Source organism: Hibiscus syriacus, unplaced genomic scaffold (genome assembly GCF_006381635.1).
Source record: "Hibiscus syriacus cultivar Baekdansim isolate YM2019G1 unplaced genomic scaffold, ASM638163v2 tig00109972_pilon, whole genome shotgun sequence".
Classification (NCBI taxonomy): Eukaryota; Viridiplantae; Streptophyta; class Magnoliopsida; order Malvales; family Malvaceae; genus Hibiscus; species Hibiscus syriacus.
Window position 1 is genome coordinate 20,384 of NW_024062543.1, and position 19,042 is coordinate 39,425.

Below are 19,042 nucleotides of genomic sequence, written 5' to 3' on the forward strand. Positions count from 1 at the left end.
GCTTGTATGTTGTCGTGGTGGTGGAAATTGAAAACTTAAATTGAAATTTAGAATACGATCCTTTTTATTGAACATTAATTAATTAATTTTAAATTAATTATTAGGGAACACTCCTTAATTTTAGAAGAAATAACGGGATTTGCACATCCTCCAATGGGAAGGCTATCCCATATATTTCTCCTTTATACGAGAAATGTCCCCTCATCAACGTTGTCAAAATGAACCAATTGAATATAAATTAAATATCGGTAATTTCATGAAATAACAAAACATACCATTGTAAACATGCATTGGCATTATTTAAATTGAAAAATAAAAATGGAACAATTATTTTTTTTATAAAATAAACTCGATTTATTTCAAGTTCACTTTTTCATTTGAATATCGTCTCGAATCGCACTACTCCAATCCAGTAGTTCTCTTCACACCCATTCTACAATAAATGTTCTTAAAAAATACGAGCTAACCAAAAAGTAAACTAACATATAAGGATTAAAATGTATTAAAGCAGAAGATACATGATAAAAATGAAAATAAACCATAAACAAGGTCATGCAATAATTACAAGGACTAAATCATAAGACAAACATGACAATGAGGATCAAAAATGCAATAAACCCCTCAAGCTTTAAACACTATAACAAAAACATTGACTAAAATGAAGACATCATAAATATCATGACTAGAGTCAAAAATCAACATAAATGCTACAACACATAAAAAGGGATAAAACAATACGAACTTGCAGAAATTAAAGGCTCAAAATACATCATTCTAAAATTCCATTTAGTGACTAAAATAGAATAATCATAAAATTATCCATTAAGAACAAATATTTAACCACAATGTAATCAAGAGTAAGAAGTGACTAAAATGTAAAAGGGTAAAAATTTGAAGCTTGAAGTCAAAAGAATGAAAATTTATTCAGTGTCCTAAATGGAAGGCTTACAAAATATGATACCCTCATTGCGTAACTAACCCCAAGTAAAAACACGTTGACCCTTCCTCTTTTGTACTGTGTTGTTTGGGGTTAACATAAAACCTTAACTACAGTATTGTTTGGGGTTAATATAAAACCTTAACTAAGTGTTTTGAAAACCATAGATTTCAATTTATTTTAGTTGCTCGAAAAGAAAAATTAGAGAGTTCTAAACTCTCTCCCCAAATCACGAACAGCCGCCACTCAACGGTTGCGCATGGCTATAGACGCTTGGAACAACGACCCAAAAAGGCCTCTCACTCTCCAAAATCCAAAACATAAGTCATTTTCCCTAAAACTGACCTTAAAAGCCTAGATCTAACAAAGAGAATCGAAGGGTCTACCTCCCGCTGCTGCTAAATTCTTCATCTGATGGAGTTGTCGCCGAGGTATGTTGTTCACGACAGCCTTCTCTTTCGTCTCACCGTTCAGATTTGTGAACAAAAAGCCCCAACCGCTGTGGATGCCCACCGATTGAAAGGGAAGCTCCTCCTTTTTTATTTTCACCTTTTTGGTTCGAATAGTTTTTACTATTGGGCTTTTTTATCCCCTTGTTTTTTTCTTACCCCCCTCCAAAAAAAAATTGTTGATGTCTCTTTATTTATGGTGATTTTTTCGAGTGAAATAGTGAGATTTTTCGGTAGGGTAATGATTTCCTAGCTATTATCTCAGATTTAACGAGATTTAGATATTTTTAATGGGTTTAGATTTGGTTGGTTATTTGACTGATTTGGTGCATTTTTTACACTATTTGTACGGATTTGTTGACGACGACAGCTCAGGATATCATCGACAGCAGCTTACGCGACGGGAAAGCCGAAAGGGTGACGCGTGCACCACACGCGTGACTGAGCAGTCTCTCTTTTTCTCGACGATGACTATAGAAAATATTAGGGTGAAAACCCTAATTTTGTGACCATAATCTGGACCGTTGATCTTCATCTTGATCTGACGGTGGAAATTAGATGGCTATCCCAGAATATGATAAAACCCTAATATGTTTGGGCTTTCATCCTTGGGCCTGGTAGGTATTTTTGATCCAATTTTAATTTGGACATGTTTTATTTGGGTCCAACTTTGATTTGTAATCAGGCCTGCAAAATGTAATTAATAATAATAATAATAACAACAACAACAATAATAAACAATTAAAACCCGGGCAAAAATGAGTGTCTACAAAACTTTTATTGATAGGATTAAATTTTCTATATTTCAAATTCTAATTTTTGCATATTTTTTCAATAGATGTATGACAAATGTAGGAAACCAAAAAACTAAGGAAAAGTTAAGAAACATGTTTCAAAATTAAAACAATGCAACAAATGAAAATGTTGTAAGTAATACAATGACAATTAATGTTGTAAGTTTCAAATTTACCCAATTATTAATTTTGTACTAAACTTAAATATTTATAAAAAAGAAAATGCTCGAAGAAATTGGATGACATGAGTTTGACCCTTCTTCAACCCTAAATTACAAGTATTAATGTTATAAGTTTTAATTGAAGTGTCGATTTCAAACAAAACGATCGAAGAAATTGGATACCCACCATGATCGATTGTTATAGAAAGAAAGTAGGGTGCAATGAAGAAGAAAGACATACCTGGTGGATGGTAGTTGACAACTAGAATAGATCAACAATGGCGTGATACTACACTGGTGGTGGTGGAGATCTGGTTGTGTTGGGTTAGGGTTTGGATAGTTGGTTGAAATAATTGGGAGAGATGAATGATAAGGCAGATGAGTTTTGGATTTTTATTAAAGTTTGTTGCGTTTGTTTATACAAATTCCACTAGAGTACCAAACTATTACGATGTTTCTGATCGACACACCATTAAGGTATCAAACTATTGTGACATTTTTAGTCAAAACGCCACTAAGGTACCAAACTATTACGATGTTTCTTCAAAAACATCACCTGTTAACAGTCTATGGTAGTATTTTTTTTCCAAAAAACACCACTAAAGTAATAAACAATTGCAGTGTTTCTCCAAGAACGCCACCTTTTAACATTATATAGAGGCGTTTGTACAGAAACACCACTAAAGTTATAGTATTATTGGAGTTTTCAGTTAAAACACTACTATAAACGCCATTATATATCAATATTAGTATAATGTGCCTTGTATCAGAAACCAGAGATCAGAAATCATGTTTTTATTTCAAATAACAAAGTCAGACTTTTTGTAAATAAGAGAAAACATCTTTTTGCATAGGGAACACACTATAGGATCCAGATAAATTTCGGAGGCACTTGATAATTATAAGAAATAGAAAACATGAACTTGCATAAAATTGATCAGATTTCAGGAATGAGATCCTTACTAAAAGGGTTCGATTACTAACAATTCTAATTAAAATTTTAAAACTGATGCTTCAGGACCATATAGGATTCGAGTGTATCATAAAAGTATTTAAGAACCTTTACATCAGAATAATTAAAATTCAGATATAACCAGAGTGATTCCATTATTTAGGCCATCAGGGGCATTTTATTCATTTTTTATAGGGATAATTCTTAGTAAAATTAACCCAATAAGGGTAAAATAATAATTCGCAATATGCCGAATTTATATCACATTCTCAGGATTTGAGTTAAACCGTACTAAACAGATCTTAACACTACAATACTTGTCAATCGTTCGGACTGATATACTTCAGAATATTCACTCCTTAATATTGAAACCACTAGCTGAACTGATCACCATCAACATCACCATTGAATAGATCTCGATGGGATGAACATGTATTCCGATGATATTATTTATTTATGTATTACAATAGTATCAAGAATGGCTAATGTGCTTGGTTCATGCTCCAAAACCTTTAAGGGTAGTACAACACTTAAGTTTATGGGTGTTTCTAGGGTTTATCCAATGGCATCCACTTATTTCTAGGTATTTAGGTCATTTCGGTACTCTAGGTTATCCTAGTCATTTCGGAGTTCCAGGGTATTTTGGTCGTTTCAAACAATTTGGATTCATATAGTAATTCCAATAAATTGGTCTTCATATATTTATTCTAAAATCAAATTATCCGAATATATAGCGATCTCGAATGCTAGGATTCATTAATTGACTTTTCTAATCAGATCATTAATTTAATCTACAAACGTAGTTTGATCAAGACAAGAATTCTTAGGTCATTTCCACTATTAGGGGAAATTTAGGTCATTTTTTCATCTCAAGGTATTTCAATCATTTTATTTAATTCTAAAAGTCTATTTTTAAGGCATTTTCACTTAAGTTTTGTTGTTTAGAAGCTCATTTTAGTCATTTTAGGATCATGTAGTGCATAAATGCATTAGTGGTATTGTTATTTTATCTTGTAAGGTATTGTGTGAGGGAAGGTGTGGTGTTTATGTTGTGTAGGAAATAACAAGCAAAAGGTTGCACTGGGAAGGAATTTCATGATATCACACGTTGCTGAGTAGATTGAAATGCCTTGGCATTTCTGGCACAGAAAGGACAAAAAGATATTTTGTAAAAGGATAGTTGGCAAGGCACATGTCTGATGGTTATAACTGCCTTCTGGGGACCACTGCCACTTGGGGATAAGATTCACGCCCAAGGAGTGATTCTATGGTATACGGGGAATTGGAATATTAAAGCCCATTATTACCCTTGGATTTATTTTTTATACATCGCATATGAGAGAGGAGAATTAACCATCTTCAACTAGATTTTCACATTCTTCTTATATCCTTCTTTTCATTCTCTAGTGGTGTTCCTCCATTTACGAGCTCCAAGGAGTGACGAGCTAGGCGTCCGAGAGGAGCTAGCAAGCTAAGGCGAGTCGTGGTAGTTGAAGAGAGCTCCGGCTGCATACGCCGAAGGCTTCTTCTCCCTTCCCCTTTGCTTTTATTTTCCATTTGATATTGGGTTGTTGGAACATATAAATTTCATGTTTTGCTTCATGGATGATTCGAACCCCACCATGAACTAACCTTATTTGGTGGGGTTGATTTTATGGATGTTTGATATTATTTTAATGGTAGGTTTACATTTATCTTTTGCATTTACTTGTTTTGCTTATGAATGCTTCATCGTCTAAGTTTGTAGGAGGAATGAGAGTATCCATTACATAGATGAAGGATAGGTGTTCGAGAGAAACTTAGCTATTAATACTTGTAGTATTCGAGAGAAACACAAGTAAGATCCGTATAAGCAATAAGGTGTAGTATTTTCTTAAGCTTTGAACCATCATAATAATACTATATCCTAATCCCTTAGTGCTTTAGAGAGACCAAGATAGGATTTCAATGACTAAGAGAGGTAGTTTTTATCAATAGTGTATGTTTCCATAGTTGAGAATGAGAGGAGATGATGTGTCATTCTATTATATTAGGTTCCTTTGACTAGAGATAGTGGGAGCACTTTCAGCAAATCCTGTCGATCAAGTGAAGTTTAGATAAATTAAATATTATTGAGAGATAAGTTTTAGCATCCTTAAATCAATCTCTACCATTCATTCTCGTGGAAGCTTGTTGTGTGAGGATTATCAAAATATCATATATTTGTTGTTTTTACTATTTTTCATTTCCTTGACATTTCTATCATTTTCAACATTACAATCTGCACTTTCCACTACATTTCCCTTTGTTATCCCATTAGACAATCAATTCGTATCCACCAACAAACACTTTCCATTGCGATGACATTCTCCATTAGTACATATCATCTACTATACTTAGATAGAGTCGTGCTTTGTTTTGGTTAAACTTTGTAATTTTCACTAATCCTTGTGGAGACGATACTCACTCATCACTTTATTACTTGAGTGATTGTGTATACTTGCACATTATTTGCGTATAATTTTATAGTACTCACAACACGCAACAACCCCTTATTCATCTCAAGGGTATTTAAGTCATTTCATTCAATTCTAAAATTTGCATTACTTTCGAGAAATTAGTCTCCAGTTGTTTATTCAATAACTAGAATTCTAAATCTTTTGCCATCTCGGAGGTTAAAATCAAATATAAAAATTTTTCTAAACAAAACAATAATTTAATAGGTGCATCGGTAGTTTAATTTGGATTAATATGTCTATTCATGGTTATTTTCCACTTTCAGGGACAATCCTAGTCTTTTTACAACACAAGTGTATTTTTTTAATTTTTCCCATAGGGTTGTTTTCGTAATTTATCACATTGGGTATTTTCATATTTTTTTATCCAAGTATTTTTTACAATTAACCATTAACGAAAACAATCAGAGTTTACGAATCCTGCGGTTAATTATTTTATCACTTAATTACCAATCTTGAAATTATTTATTAATGGTCTTTCAGTTTCTAAACAATTCGATCGAGTCTTAACCAATTTAATATATTCTTTCCATTTTCAGTACTAATTTAAGATTATTCATTAGGATTTACGAGATCAAACATTTTAAATCATGTATAAATAAATTACCAACATGTATTGTAAAGCATGCATAGGGTAGTAGAGTATTACCTCAATTTTTAAGCCACATCGGTCAGTCATTTCAAATTCATTAGATTGCCCTTAGAATTGGATTTGATGTCTAATAATATCTTAGATATATGAGAAAATGATTTGTATCAGAAATGAAACTTAAACGTGAAAATTGGATTTAATGAAAGATAAAACACTGAAAACAACTTATTTGGTCTGAATTTGGCAAAACGAACTTCATAATTTGGACTCGGGATGTTAAAAAACATAAAATAAGAATTTAAAAAAATGATTTTTTGATCAAAGTCAATGGTCAACGCGGTTAAAGGTCAAAGTTAACTCTATGCATGTCAACAGTCAACGGTCAGGTCAACGATCAACAGTCTAGACTTATTCAGGTTGACTCAAACTAGTTCGAATTGACTTGGTTCTATCTGAGTTAACTCAATCTGGTCTGAGTTGACTAGGATCGATTCTGGAATTTTCTAGCTGGAAGAGTTACCCTACGCGCGATAGAGGCACGTGAGACAGTTATGAGGTCAATTTTGAGTGACCTATTAATCCAAATATGATTCCCCATTGAAATCAACACAATGACTAAAAAATACACACACAAAAATGAGTCAAAATAACCGAAAAAGGGGCAGTCAGAGAGCTTACCCACGGTGGAGCTACAGAGGGGTAGTGAGAAACACAGTTGCTTGGGCTTTGTTCAAAATGGGGCGAGGACTCCAATGGTGGTGGCAGTGTAATAAAATGACGATGGAAGCGACCGAAAATGATGAAAATCGAGGCAAAAGTTTATTTCTCCAGTGAAGCTTTGAACGCTTCCTTACGACGAATGGAGACCACCCTCACCAATAGGCCACTAGCGTTGGAGCTTACCCACGGTGGAGCTACAGAGGGGTAGTGAGAAACACAGTTGCTTGGGCTTTGTTCAAAATGGGGAGGACTCCAATGGTGGTGGCAGTGTAATAAAATGACGATGGAAGCGACCGAAAATGATGAAAAATCGAGGCAAAAGTTTATTTCTCCAGTGAAGCTTTGAACGCTTCCTTACGACGAATGGAGACCACCCTCACAATAGGCCACTAGCGTTTTGATCAGAATGAGGTAACACTTCTGTTAGTGGTGGCAGTGACATTCATCTTCTAATGGCGATGGAGATCGACATCAGATCTTTGAAAGGGTTTTCCACGATTTTACAATGTACGTCGGGTTGGTCGGAGTAGTTGAGGTTTACTCACAATGTGGCACTAGAGTTATTGGTGGTGGCGATGCAAGCCACCGCCGACCGGAGTGGGTGAACGACGATGGCAAAGGTTGGGGTAAATGGTTTGTTCTTGAACAGTTTGTTCATAAGGGGAATGTTTTTCCTTTAATCAAATAAATTAAAAAGGCTTTAAAATCCAACACAAATATATTCAATAGATATTTTCCCATTTCCCACCAGTCACAATAACTTAGTTTAGATGGTAAAGACCCGGGATAATGATTCCAAGAGGCACATGTTCAAACTATTTGAATCATAAATGTATTTTTTTCACGGTTTTATTTTCAAAAGCCAAAGATTTATATAACAATTATGGCTCAAGTTCCATAACAAATCTGAGTCTTATGAAACAATACATAATTTATCAAAATTTTGTAAATTGATCCATCGTATGACAGTAGCTCACTCTGTTTCTGTTTCCTTTTCAGATTATCCAGTTATAGGACCAGTTCTGATTTTGCATGAAATTTATTTCACGCTCTGTTTTTGTATGAGATTTATTCACCTTTCTGATTCTGCATGGGCTTTATTCACTGTTATGATTCTGTATGGGATTTATTCTCCGTTCTTATTCTACATGGGATTAATTCTCGTTCTGATTTTGCATGGGATTATTTCCCCGTTTTGATTTTGCATTGGATTAATTCCCCGTTCTGTTTCTGTTTGGGATCCTCTTTTGAGGGCTAAGTCCCCTAACAATTTCTGTTTCTGAATGGAACCCTCTTAAGGGGAACATCTTCATCCTGTTATCCGCGACAAAAGATATATTGTATGAATTTTTGTTATAACCTTCTGGTGATGGTTTATTGGTTTACTAATATATGAATTTAAACTGTGTATTTATATGTTTATTTATTTATGATATGTCACATATATCTATTTTACTGTAGTGGACTCACTGAACTTTGTAGCTCACTCCTTTTTTCCTTTTCCTTTTCCTTTTTTAGATTATGTAGTTATAGGACCAATTTGGCTATTGAATGTGTGGCTTCAATTTATTACTATGTGAGGTTAATTATTTGTTTTCAATCTTATAAAATTGTGGCACAATTTTATTACTGATTTTATAATTAGTAAATGTCTTTATGACTATTTTAAACTAACTTTATCCGTAAATTGTTAATGTGATCAACGAGGCTATCCTGATTCAGTTGTAACTCCTAGGTCGGGTATAGAGGGTTACATCTTGGGCTTTCAGCGTTCAATCAGAGCAGAAATCAATGTTGAGTTCACCTTAAAACCACACATAAATGTGGTTGCATACAACTCAAATTGTATTAAGTATATAATAATTTGCTGATGCAGATCTATTAGTGTCATTCCTCATTGATGAATGTCTCATTCTTATTCCGGATTGAGTTTGATCGAAGAAATATGAACAGCATCAAGACGTAACTTTTCATCTCTGGTAGATATTTTTCGGGAATTCTTCAAAAAATATGAAATTTTCTCTATTTTTTCTTAACAATACACAATAAAAATCCTAAACTCCTATTTATAACCCTAAACCCAACGACTATATTTTTCAAAATTCTAATCGAACTCGTCACATCAATGTGACGAGTTTCGCCTTGACTGTTAAAATCTGACTGTTGCAGTTGCCCGTTGCACAACGACTATAAATGACTAGTTTTGTTTTCTAATTCAAGTGAAACTTGTCATCTCGACATGACGAATTCCATAATTTTTTTAAAATTTTTAAAATAATTACTGAATTTTTAAAAAAAAATTAACTTTCTAAAGGACTCGTCATGCGGACTTGACGAGTATCTAGAAATATATTATAATATTATCTTACGTGAGCCCACAGATATGATACCATTTAAAAATATTTTTGATAAATCTCGTTATTTGACGGGACGAATTTGTGCTTTATTATAACATTTACCGTAAATTACAAAATAAATTCGAAAGTGACTTATCAGGCCAATTATTTTAGCCGCTTGGGCAATTAGCCAAAAAAAAGAGAAAATAACCTCAGTGACCAAAAATCTCATATAATATATGATTTCAACCAACTTTTTCCGGATTTGCCAAAATGACCAACAAAATCGCAATGCGATCGCTAATTCGCAACGTGATCTCCATTATCGCAAATCAGTTTCCAGATTCGCAACGCGATTATTACTATCGCAATGCGATTTTCCAATTTCGCGTTGCGATTTTCCCAATTCGCAATGCGAATTTGGAAAATCGCAATGCGATACTGACTATCGCAATGCAATTTTCCTAATTCGCATTGCGATTTACGTATTCGCATTGCGATTTTCATAATTCGTAATGCGAATACGTAAATCGCAACGCGGTTAAGTAAATCGCAATGCGAATTACGAAAATCGCAATGCGAATACTAAATCGCAATGTGAATCTGACTATCGCAATGCGATTTACATAGCGCCATTCATATTAACGCGTATTTTTTTTTCAAATTCCAAACACGAATTTTTTCTTAATATATCGAAACTGAACCGTCCACAGTAATCGCAACTCATAACCTCAAACCTAAAATCACAACACTCAGTCCCATCTCCATCTCTCACTCTCCACGGCAAAATCCGTCCCCATCTCCGAAGATTTCCGTCCCCATCGCCGGTGAAATCCCTCACAACCATTCACGGTCAGAAATCCCTCACAATCATTTAGAAATAGAAAATCAACCTCCGAGTGTTAGTTTTTTTAATTTTTTTTATTTTGAAATTTTTGCATTATTTTAGGTTTTTCATATTGAAATTGATGATAAGTTTACTGGTAATTTCAATAATAGATTAACCATTTCACTTAGATTTCTTATTAAATTCATTCGATTGCTGCCAATACTGCTAAATTGTTTAGTATTTAACCCTGTGAAGTTAGTATTTGTCTTTGTTTTGTCTTTTGGTTGAAGTAATGTAGAAGAATAGTTTCGAGAATGAAAATCGCAACGCAAATGAAAATCGCAACGAGAGAATCGCAACGCGAAATGAAAATCGCAACGAGATAATCGCAACACGAAACCAAAATCGCATTGCGATTTTCATTTCGCGTTGCGATTTGCGATTTTCATTTTGTGTTGCGATTCTCTCGTTGCGATAGTCATTTCCACGTTGCGATTTTCATTCTCTCGTTGCGATTTTCATTTCAACCAAAAGACAAAACAGTGTTGTAAATTTTAGTTTCAATAATAAACTACTATTTATGTTTATTATTTTTTGTATATCTTCACAGTATAGTTTTTGGTATATCTAACTTGGTATGTTTATTGTTTTTGTAGAATTTTTTTTCGGCTTCATTGACATTAAGGAATAAAGTTAGCCTAGCCACTACAATTGCTTCGAAGCTTTCACCTACACAAAGAAAATTGTTTGAGGAAACCTGCTTCGGGCCATAGCTGAGAGTACAGTATCCGGGTGGAGATGCTAATTTGATCTATTTGTGGCTTCAGACCATGACTAGCGATCTACCCGACAGTATACAACGTGGTGAGGAAGAGATATGGTTTCATTTTCCACCGGCGTATACTTTTTTGGGCGGAAGAGTTTGCTAAATCACTGGTCTACGATTCGGACACGATGATGTAGGCCGGTACACTCGTCATATCACCCGCCCATCATGGTTATCCAGGGTTTTTCCTGATGAGTCAATAGAGAAGCCGAACTTACACGTCGACGACATGAAGAAATTGTTTAATAAGAAAGATGGTTTTACTCGGATGAATGACGTCGATGTTGTCCGAGTATGCCTTCTACTACTTTTGTATGCCGGCATTTTAGGCAGAGAGGCCAGACACCTATTCTCAGGAGCTAATATTATGGTAGAGGACCTAAATGCATGGAATCTATTTCCGTGGGGTTCGTATATATGGAAAGCTACCTGGACTAAGTTGTCGTCTGCCTTTGATGACCGCAAAAGTTTATGGGGCGATGGGTCGAAATACACTTTGTCAGGCTTTGTTTGGGCCTTTAAGGTAAGAATTTCTATATAATGTTTTCAAAATTAAATTAATTATTTAACAATTACTAATGTTTGTTATTATATTGTTTGTAGATTTGGATATTCGAGGCTTTCCCCAGCATGCGGACATATGCATTAAAACCTCAAATGATATTCCTAGGGCTATTTCCTGGAAGAGGAAACGTCTGTTGGATGGGAAGACTTAATACCATATGCGACAATAAATAATGTAAGTTAACACAAATACTATCATATATAACACAATTAATAGTAGACGTTTAACTTTGTTTGAGTTTTTATATTTTTAGGAGGCCAACACTCCATTAATGAGACTGACACCCACGGAGGCTGAGCTTGCCACTGATTGGTGGCAAGCTAGTCAACATTTTCTTGATGGCACGAATGATGAGCAGCCTCCACTTCCTCCACTTCGAGAGCCATCACCTCACTTAGAGCCCTCACCTGATCGACCCGACTATACACCTCTACAACGAGAGCCATCACCTATCCCGTCACATCATCGAGCCTCTTCTCCACCATCACCTCATGATAGGCGACCGGCAAAGATACCACGACTTCTATCTCCCTGTTCTCCACCTCCACCTCCACGGGATGAGTCAAGGGAGTTACGTGATGAGGTCAATGCCTTGCGTGAGGAGATCGGTACTCTACGCGATAACGATGGTGCATGGCGTGTGGAGGTGTCTACTTTACGTGTGAGGTGCGCTCTACGTGAGATGGTAGTATCTTGAGAATGAGGTTTATACTCTACGCAACGAGGTAAGTTTAAGATTTTCCATATTTAACTTGATGATAAATTTACTCGTAATTTCACTTAGATTAACTATTTCACTTAGATTGCTTAGTAAATTTATTCGGTTGCTGCCAATACTGCTAAACTGTTTATTAACACTGTGAAGTTAGTATTTGTCTTTTGTTTTGTCTTTTGGTTGAAAGTAAATTTATTCATTTGCTGCCAATTGAAACTATTCTTCTTCTGCAAATTGAAACTTGAATGAATTGCATTACTTCAACCAATAGACAAAGAAAAATACTAAGTTGACAGTGTTGCAAGTTTGAAACATATTTGCCTTTGTTATCTGATGTATTTTGTGAATTATGATAGAATAATGACTTGGGTGAATTCAATGCAAGTTTGAAACATATTTGTCTTTGTTTTCACTGTTTAAAAATCATGTCTGTTTATTTACTGATATTTGTATTTAATTATTTAGCGGACCGATAAGGTGGATGCTTTACGTCGGTTTTTTCTTGCACGACAGAGTTCACGCATCAGACGGCGTGCACGTGCTATTAAGTCTCCGTATACCCCAATAGTACGAAGACACCGCAAGAAGAAGCCCGACTCGCCTGTCATCCCTCAAGAGTCCACTCCTATCGTTGAAGAGGCCCTATCATTCCTCGAGAGTCCCCTCCCACCGTTCAAGAGGCCACTGTCATCGTTGAAGAGGTCCCTCCCACCATTTAAGAGCCCGATTCATATGGCGTCATATGTAAGATTCTTGAGAAACCCTCTGACGTGCCGGACATGATGGATTCAAGTTGGCTCTTGTATGAGTTACCGGCCAGTACCATACCGGTATCTGAAGTGGAGAGGAGACAACTACCGGACACAATTCTGGATAACACCCTTTGGGCTAAGACCGCAGTTGATTTTTATCTACATGAGCGGAGCCAGGGGTGTTTCACTGACATATGCAAGCTCAACGATGATATCTATTTGTTGCTTGATTGGTCTTGGTGGGCGTATTATTAGGGTCGAAGACAATGGCTATTTCGATGGAGGGGTAAGTCTTATATTTTTCTTATATTTTAATTTGATTATTTTTTTTAAATTTATGTAAGTTACTAATATATGTCTTTTTTTGTAAAACAGCATATCGATGCGTGGGTGTCACGTCTTCTAATTTGATTATTTTTCTTATATTTATGTAAGAAATACACGATATACAATTATGCCGACGTCTTTTAACGCCGTTCACTTGAAGAATCAACGAGATGAATCATTTGCGTTGGGCAATGGACAAGCTAAACTTTATCCTGCATGGTGGGAGGTCGATAAGGTTTGTATTTATTTTAGATTGAGTTTAAAGGTATTCATAAATAAGTGCGCAAATGAATGACTTATTACTTATGATTGCAGGTGTTTATCCCTGTTTTGGAACGTAAACATTGGCTTCTCGTCGAGCTTCAGCTCCCATCCCTTAAGGCAATAGTATATGACATCATGATAAATTACATATCATTGGCTGATTTAAGAGATATTATTAAGGGATGGAGCTCTCATTTGGCTAAATTCTTGGATGCGATAAATTATTGGACTCGTTCTGGAAACAAGAAGCCAAAGAAGCTCAATATTACAGTTAGCAGAGACGAGACCGCACCACAACAAACGAAAGGACCCAGAGGGGATTGTGGTCCTCTCGTATGCTTGGCGTTGGAGCGTTTGATCACAGAAGTATAAAGTATCTACCTCCACCGATAGAGATAGAGCTGCAGTAGCTTGTGGTTTCAGCATTATATGGCTAGATCGATATACGAGACGATGCCTACCTGCATCCGCGTTATAAAAATGTCCATAACAATTGGTAAGTTTATAGGCTTGTGGTTTGAAAATGTTTGGTTAAGTACCTAGAATTCATAATTTGTTGTTTGTAGGTTTTAGATGTTAGAAAGTGTTGTTTGAGCAAATGTTTGGTTTATGCAGGTTAATCTCAGAAGTGAGTGCGTGAAAATGATGTATGGCTGCAAAAGTTGATTCAATAGTAGATGAGGAAATAAGAATTATTGCTTATTTTTTGATTGTTTAATTGATTTGTAAAAGATGATTTGTAAAAGTTGATTTGTTTAATTGATGTGAACATAATTCTTATTTGTGCTTGTTTAATTGATTGAAATGTAATGTTGATTTTGTTGATTTCAATCTGCATTATGTTGAAGGCAAAAATGACTATCGCAATGCGAATAAAATCGCAACGAGAGAATCGCAACGCGAAATAAAATCGCAACGACAAAATCGCAACGCGAAACTAAATTCGCGTTGCGATTTTCATTTCGCTTTGCGATTCCCTCGTTGCGATTTTCATTTCGCATTGCGATTCTCTCGTTGCGATTTTCATTTCGCATTGCGATAGTCATTTCCGCGTTGCGATAGACATTAAGATGATTGCGAACGTCATTTCCGTGTTGCGATAGTCAAATGATTGCCTAATAAGTGATAACAACTGAACAGATCATAGCAATTTTCAAACTCAAGTTACTAATACATTTCTAACTGAAAATGTTAAAAGTTCACACATAAAATCTACATAATACAACTTTTGCATTTAAAAATCACCTAAGTTAACAGTCCCAAAAGGTGAAGCCAGTTGTGATTGGGATTTTAAAGATGATTGTGATTTTGATTACCTTTTTCTTGACACCATATGAGCTTTGGATTTTGATGAGATCCATATTTTGGTAGAGGAAAAGATGATTGTGATGGCACTGGTGATCCACATGTCAACCTTATATGACCACTTTCCTTGCGCCGACTACATGTCGATCTCTTCTTCTCTTCACCCTTAGACGGTATACGATCGTGACTTTTTGGTCGGCCAGGTAGCCTTCTGTCCATGGCTGGTGGCAAAACTGTTAGTAAGTCATCTGGTATGTCCCACTCAGAAGGATGTGGAATAGGGTAGACAATCTTGCCATAAGTTTGTCGATATACTTTTGTAGTGTAGAAATCCATAGCGTATGCGCTTGAATTATCTTGGTTTAGATGAAGATAAACTTTTATAACATGGCCACACAGATAACCAGATGTTTGCCATTTCATACAACTACACGTCTTTGCATTTAGATCGACAAGCCCATTTAAGTTATTATCCAGTACTTCAAACAAAGTTTTTGAACATGGTTCAACTCTCCATGACGTTGACTTCACAACAGGTTTCGTTATCTTTTTTTCTGTCCATGGTGTAACACGATGTTCCAATGTTCCTGTAAATTTAAATAAATAATACTTAGTAAAATATATGATAAGTTACGAATTTAAAGAAATAATACCTGCATGGTTTCTTTTCTTGTAGTACCACTGTTTAATAGAGGCTCGAAAAAACTCCATTAACATAGTAATGGGTAATTTCCGGGAATGACGACTTAGAGCGTTGATTGATTCTGCACTATTAGACGTCATGAAACCATATCTTGCTCCAAGTTGATGTACTCTTGACCATCTTTCAAACCCGACATCTTCTAGTGTTTGAGCACACTGAGGCAAAACACGTCTTAAACAGTTTATATGCTTATTAAAATCCACTTCCCGATAAGCTTTTACAGCCTTCCAGAATGTCTATTTGTGATTTTTTATACCAGCAGACCTTGATTTTAGATTTCTATACAAATGAACACCACAAAGTCCATGAAAAGTATCTGGGAAACACCTTCTAACAGCGTTGTCAATTGAGTTTGCCCTATCGGATATGATTGTCAGATTGCTAATAGGACCTATACAATCCCTAAGATGCCCCATAAACCATGTCCATGAATCAGAGGTTTCATATTTGCCAACCCCGTAAGCTATTGGCAATATCCCATTGTTAGCATCCATGGCTACTGCTAATAAGTTTACTCCAAGGTATCGACCTTTCAAATGTGCTCCGTCAACTATAATAACTGGGTGCATGCAAGTAATAAACGAACGAATCTACAAAATAATATGCATAAGAAATATAATCATTTAAATGTGAAATGCATGTAACTAACAAAAATGAGTCAACAGAATTATATTGATTTACTAACCGCAACACCAATGGCGATAAACAGCAACTCAAAGCGTCCATCTCTATCTGTTTTGATATGAGTTACCGACCCATGATTTTTCAGCTTTAAATTGTGACAATAAGCCGGCAGTTGGGCAAACGATGCTTCTGGCAACCCCCTCAACAATTCCAAGGCATAACATTTGGCTCTCCAAGCTTGAGAATATGATATACTAATCTTGAACCGAGCATTCATGTCAGTCATAATTTCATGTCCCCGATATACCCTGCCATTCAAAAACATTAACTCAGCCAGAAAACCACCCAACACCTTTTTGTTTGCCTGTCTATGGTGAGGAAAAACTTGGGTTCTTGAACATGTATGTTTATCAATAAAAGTCCTAACTTGAAACATTTCGCAATCTTTTATCCTCTTTGCAATCATACGCCACGTACAGTTTTTGTCAATCATGCACCTTGTTTCGAAACGATCTTTCTTGATTTGTTAATTTTAGTTGATAGCCATCTTCCACACATTTCGTATACAAAGCTATCTTCAAGTCTTCCTTTGTATCAAAACAATCATCTTTCTTGATACGAATAACTTTTGTGTAACAATCAACTGCTTTCTTTACCAACTCTTCTTCCGGTAGCTGAAGTAATTGGCATATTCCAGTTATACTCCCGTGGCATTTTCTTTTCTTCGGGGACTTTTTCTTCTTCTTTTCTTCTTCAGGATTATATGAATTACAGAATGGATGTTCAACATGTTCATTCACAGTCGTAACTTCCTCCTCATTATCATCAACACACCTTCCTCGGCAACGGCTGTTTCATCATCAAAATTCGGTATTGACCAATATCAAAATCATTACACGCAGGGTCTTTTCTTCTGAAACATCATCAAAATCTGAGTATTGACCAATATCAAAGTCCGGGTATTGACCAAGATCAAATTTCGAATACTGACTAGTACTCACAATTTTTTCTCTTGGCTCATCATCGTCTAATTGGTCAATACGAAAACCAGAATTTGGTGCTGAAAGTTGATTGGGATTTGGATTAGAGAAAGGTTGTGGGTTTTGAGAAAAACTTAGTTGATTACTACCCGCTACTGACCCAACAATACTACTTCTAGGTTCAACAACATACAATGTAACATCATCACTTGAAACACTAATGTAAGCAATGAATCGTTCAACATCTTCATTGTCGGTTAACAAATAAACTTTACCATTTCTCTGATAAGATAGCCTAAATCCACTTAGGGGCTCTAAATTCAATTTCTTTGAAACACGTAACATTAGAGTTTCATAAGTTAACTTTTTTAATGACAGTTTTAGTTGAAGATTCATGGGTAAAGGCATATATTGTAAAACACCATGAACATTCTCCATGACCCTCCAAAACACAAATCTATCCAAACATGATCAACATTAGATGATTTCATGGTTGTAAATTAATTTACTAAACAAACGAGCTGCGAAACTAAGACCTGTTGTCGGATGGGGAAGGATGTCGTTGGATATAGGAACGGATGTCGCCGGAGAGAGTGATAGATGGAGATGGAATGAGTTGCAATTTAGGTTATGAGTTGTTGCTGCTGCGTAGATATATACAAAAAAAAATTGTGTTGCGAAACTAAAACATGTTGCGAACTTTGAAAATCGCATTGCGATTCTGTATTATCTCGTTGCGATAGTCAGAATCGCGTTGCGAAAGTCAGAATCGCGTTGCGAAAGTCAGTATCGCGTTGCGAACATATCGCGTTGCGATTTTGCATTATCGCGTTGCGATAGTCAGTATCGCATTGCGATTTTGCATTATCGCGTTGCGATAGTCAGTATCGCATTGCGATTTTCCAAATTCGCATTGCGATTTTCCATTCGCATTGCGAATTGGGAAAATCGCAACGCGAAATTGGAAAATCGCATTGCGATAGTAATAATCGCGTTGCGAATCTGGAAACTGATTTGCGATAATGGAGATCGCGTTGCGAATTAGCGATCGCATTGCGATTTTTTGGTCATTTTGGCAAATCCGAAAAAATTGGTTAAAATCGTATATTATAGGATTTTTACTGAGTTATTTTAAAAAAAAAACACTTACGTTTTAGCTTAGCATTTAGGCTCCAACTTTTAAGAAACGATTAGAGTTTGGACATTTTTATTGGAAAATTTAGCTAACAAAAAATAAAATATGATCATTCATGGCTACATAAATGGATTCAATCTAGCTTATTTAACTAGTTACTGATATAATGATAAATGATTTTATTGTCTAAATTTTTGTTAATATCATATTTCAATTTTGTTTTGGAAAAAAACAAAAATAGTTAATTTTATTAAAAAATAAATAATATGAAAAATATAATGAGTTTACAATTAAAATCGTAAATTAAACATATAATTAGAATATTTACTATAACCATTACACAAGAAATTAAAGACTTAATATCATAAAAGGATCATATTAAAAAAAGATGAAAACCTCATCTAAAACTGACTCAAATAATAAATAGGTACGAACAAATTTGAATGTTACGAAAATGAACCACAACATAGGATTAATCTACTGAAAGACCCATGACAAACGCAAATCAAAATCAAGGTTGTGAGAAATATCTATACGAACACAAGTTATGCATCCAAATCGAATAAGAGGATCCAAAATAA